A 5,263-nucleotide genomic window follows, 5' to 3' on the forward strand; every position below is an offset into this window, starting at 1 on the left:
ACTCTGGCTCCAGAACTTCAGATGAGTCTTTTTACTAAATCAACTCTCTGTAACGTATAAATGAAGCAGACCTGTGACTTATCTTACCGACATCTTTCTACACACATTGTTGGTGTGAAAGTGATGACTTGTGATAAGGCTCATCTCAGAGCTCTGTGCCCATATTCTAAGTATATGAAGTTGTGCAGAATCTCTCTGTGAGTCTAGGACTATAAATACTCCTACCTCCTGCCTCCCCCACTTACTTTACAGTGGGCAGAAGAACTAGTCCTGGGAGGAAATGTGACATTACTGCTGTACAACACAGAGAGAAATTACATTTACAGTGTGAAAATTACAGTTGTAGGGGTCCAAAAATGCAGAAAATAGAACGCTTTCATATTTGTATGTTTTATGTACAATATATAGGCAAATAAGACTAAGGTCATAGGTTATATAGGTTATTTCAATCTGGATTTCAGTGAATGAAATATGGTTGAAAAACATCCGCATCACACCCAACCATTGTGGGAGTCTTCAATAAACTTTGGTAAATCTAGAAATATGCTTCATAACTCCTCACTTACTCCGACACCCAAGACACAATAACCTCTGTTTCACCTCTATTATGGCTCCTGAGGAAGAAAATGCACATTTGGAGTGACATCTGGAAGAAGCCCTTTGACTTCCAGACCTAAAATGGTGCTGTCTCTTATCCCCCTGCTGATACAGACTTCCATAACACCAACTAGTTAATCAAAGGACATCTAGACTGGATCACTGTGTTAAAGTTTATCAAACTGATGTTTGAGCTGGTTCAAACGCCCCACAGTGCCCCCCACCGCCCCCCACCGCCCATCTTGTGTTATTGCTATTATATATAACATAGCTATTGTGTGAACCTGCCATTTGTGTTCCTTGTTCTTACAGTATAAAATGCTGCAGTTTCATTGCTCTGGGTTCACTTACTGGCTCAGATCCTCTCTGTGCCTGTCAGTTCTACAGGTTACCAGTATTCTTTAAATAAACACATCACCACAGCAAACTTGAATAATTTCTTCAGTACTCCGCAAGTGATTAAGTTGGAAGGTTTTCTCATGGCACATGAATGACTCCATAACCAGGCCCCTTACTAGCCTCTTGACCCTTGACAAAAGTTACCTTGATAAAAGTGCAACAGTAGCCACTAATGTAAGTGTATTGTATTGTGTTGTGGTGAGTATTGTGGTGAGTTTTTCTGTGTCATGTTTCTTTGAATATTAATATGTAATAAAAAAATGTATTATTGTTGTTATTTCACAAAGTTGATTGTGCTAGGTGTTCCACTTTGAGGAACTTTATCAGTGGCTATGAGGATGGAAATGTCCCATTAACCTAAATTAATTCCTAACAGACCAGCAGAGCACCCTAGGTAGTTCAAGTTTAGCCTTCCTCGCCGACCTATTACTGACAATGCTGCACATAATGGACATCAAGAGATGAATAAAGCCAGGAATACCAATCCACCACAGAATGTATTTTTTTACACTACACGGTTGCACAGTATTATTTAATCATCCATTCATATAATTTTGTTTTTGATGTACAATTCTGTGTTGTATAATGAGAAATACAAAGACTTACAGGATGAAGGAAATATAACCCTGATTCTAAGGTAGCTGGGCTACTGTGCAAAATATAAATGCAACAGAATGTGATGATTTGCTAATTGTTTTGATTTGACTGAACTGATGGAAAGCTGTGAACCTGGTGAGCCTACATTTATTGAACCAACCAATAGCTAATGTTATGTACCTGTATATACAAATGTTAGGTGAGTCATGGTTTTTCAATTAAGCTAGTTGTCCTTTTCCTTAAAAAGACAAATATACAGCTTAATTCAAAGGAGTACATTTACAAAACATTTACTGGGAATAAGCCTACTCAAGTTTAAAAATGCCACTCTGGCCAGAGCTGGTCTTGACCAATTTGGTGCCCTAAGCAGCGATTACAGTCATACATTCACAAAGACAATATATTGCTTTAAGTGAATTTTCTTTATTTTAGAAACAACACAGTATTATAGAAATAACTGTATAAAGTCAAATATGAATACAATATAAATGATATTGCAAAAAATACAGTAACAAAGAACTCAGTTATTATATGCCAAAATATTATTTACTCTAACAGTGTTCATGGAGATTCTCTTGTCCCATAGAAGATCTCAGGTAGGTTTTAATGAGTTTGAACCTAGTTGTGCTAACATAGAGGGAAGAGGAAAAACTGATGCTACATCGCTAGGCTCTTCTGAGGCGGGATGGACAGGAGCACTTGCTGCTGCATTGCAGGAAGATGCTGGGGTTGAGGTTTCAGCAGGTGGCAGAGGATCTTCAGGTGTGGGAACAAAATGTTTCAAAATGTTACATCTAAAGAGAAAAGAGGAGTAAATGTGACCACTGGTTGTTACATTTTACTGATATATAAAACTGCTGGTAATGAAATGGCACCTAAGCCATATTATAGCTAGTGTAGCAAGTATTCAGATCTTTACTTACAAATAAATAAAATAAAATAAAAATACAAATACCAAACTATCAGTAACAAAATGCAGTTAAAGTATTATAGAACTGGTACTGGTTTAGCCCCACTGCATATGATTATATATGACATAATATGATTATTAATATTGATAGTACTTGTAGCTTTCTTAGAAAATGTAGCTTACTTGGTTACCTTCCAGCAGTGATTACAACCTTAACATTCTAAACACAAACAGTTAGAGCTTAACACCTGCATTCTTAAACAAAACATGTATTCAATAAAGAATTGCAAGGGTTTGAGACTATTAACAAAACATGATGGAAATTGGAGAGCTATTTATATGACTAAGCAGGGCTAACACTAGCTAACGTGACTGAGATGTCAACAGAACATGTCTGCCTGGTCTCTTAAGGCAGACAGTCAATGGTGTGTGCATCACACTTAAAAGGACAGGTTTATTTCACAAAATTATTTTGTAAGACCTTAAAGGGATAGTTCGTGTTTTTTGAAGTGGGGTCATGTAAAGTACATATCTATAGTCGATCTGTTCCTTACCGTAATCACCAATCAGCACAGCCACAGTTTGGAGAAGTAGAGAGCCGCTCCAGCCCAGATGCTTAGCTTTGTACTGCAGTGAACGGGGTCCAGAGAAAAAGTTAAATAATACACCTAAGGTTTACCTAAAAAAATCTCTAACTGTTCTAGTGTACGTTTTATAAGCAAAATTCACACTGCTTTACATTGGTCCGACCTGCCTTTCTTTTGGCACTACATTTTTGTCAACCGTAGAACCTCCGTATCCCTATGCAGTTGCGCTAATGCGTCTGAATATGGAGGTTCAACGGTCTTTTAAGTTTCGTTTTTATCGAAAGTAAACCTCTTGTCCAGCAACTGGGCTTCACACTGTATTTCGCACTGTATTTCACCACTCGCAGATCGCCTGTTGCGAACTATCCCTTTAATAGTCTTTCCAACAAGCCCTAATGAATATAGGGTGGAGTAACTGGTGGCAACCTCTAGCTTTCTATTAAATACACTATACTCCGGCAGTAACTACATGCGTGCATCACATTACCTCCTTATTTCTCGTTTTTCCTCATTCTCTCTTCTTCTTTTTCTTCCCTGGGCACCAAAGGGACCTGGTCTGTTTGACATGATTGCTGATAAGCTATTGTACATGTCATGTTTCAGTCACAGGTGAAACCAATGGCAGATGATGGCTTACTGGAACTGTAAATAGAGTGACCTTAGTGCCCACCTATTTTGTGTGACCCGGTTGGATGCTCACCTTGAGATTGAAGATACTTTACATCTGCTGCGAAAGCCTCAGTAAAGCCTGGAGTGCTTTATATATTTATTTATACACATTCATTTTTGAGGCCTACAACATTCTAAGAAAGCAGTAACATCACACACACCCACTGCCATTTCTATGGCAACAGTTGCTATAGTCAAATATCCAGTGAGCAGCACACTCTGTACAAGCAAACATACATCAGCACCATCACCTACGTTCACAAATATAAAAAGACATCTCTATTTCTAGATTAGAACTGATGAGGACTTGTGCAGCTATATCAGGGCCCATGGTCTGACAGGTCTATGCCCCAGCACAAAAGAGGAAATGCTTCATGACTGAAAGTACAAAAACAGGGAGTGACTCATAAAGAAAGAGGAGGAAGTGACAAAAACAAAAAATGAACGCCTTAGTTGTAATCTCTACTTTTTTCTAACAGTACTGTGTAGTCAAAAGGTTAACCCTTTCCTTTAATCTATTAAGTTATGACATTGTACACAAAAGTGGTGGTTGTTTCAACCCTAAAAACCCTTAAAAACTATGTGCTTATCAGAATCTGAAGCCAGTGTCGGGTGTTATGTCTTTGTCAGTCTAATCATGAACATAGTGCCAACTCACCCGCAGGTTGATCTCCCTCATCCTCTCTTGCCGCAGCTTCGACAGATTGGTAACTCTGGACATTGTGACAGCTGTATTTTCTCACAACGACAGATTCAAACGGCAGTCAGTAAGTCAGAAAATAAAATATCCAATATTAACGTTTGTACACTTCTTTGTGGAGCCTGCCGAACCCTACTGAAAAGGAAAAAACTAAAAAAATATTTCCTCACTGGCCAACTGCAATGTGCTTCTGCTTCTAGTGAAGTGGCTGTTCCTGTGAGAAATCTGACTTCTGAATCATCACCGCCCCCTCACAGACACACACACACACACACACACACACACACACACACACACACACACACACACACACACACACACACACACACACACGAACACATAGCATTCAGCTGTCTGTGAATGCTTGGTATAGACTACTATTTTCTCTTTGCTACATCTCAATATTAAACCACATAGACCAGTGAGAAGAAGAAAAAAGGTGAAAATAAAGTGAAATATGTGTATTATCTTGCCAGATTAACAAAACATTCATGGTACATTTATTACATTTATGTTTGAGAGCATAGGTCTGATGTACTGTAATAATAACAGAATTTCAAACTGAAACACAAGCATCCAAAAGTATGTAGCTCCTATATTTGATAAGAAAGCAGAAACATGAAACATGACTTCCCTGATAAGTGAGTGCGTTTTATGTTGTTGTACAGTCAGAAAAGTAGGGGTAATGCATCCTATTAGATCGAGTATCAGGTCATCACCATGCGGAGTCATTGGAGCTGCTGTACAAGCTATTCACAGGAAGGTTTGGAAAGAAGATAATTATTAGTCATTATTCTGATTATT

This window comes from Acanthopagrus latus, chromosome 3 (genome assembly GCF_904848185.1).
Source record: "Acanthopagrus latus isolate v.2019 chromosome 3, fAcaLat1.1, whole genome shotgun sequence".
Taxonomy (NCBI): domain Eukaryota; kingdom Metazoa; phylum Chordata; class Actinopteri; order Spariformes; family Sparidae; genus Acanthopagrus; species Acanthopagrus latus.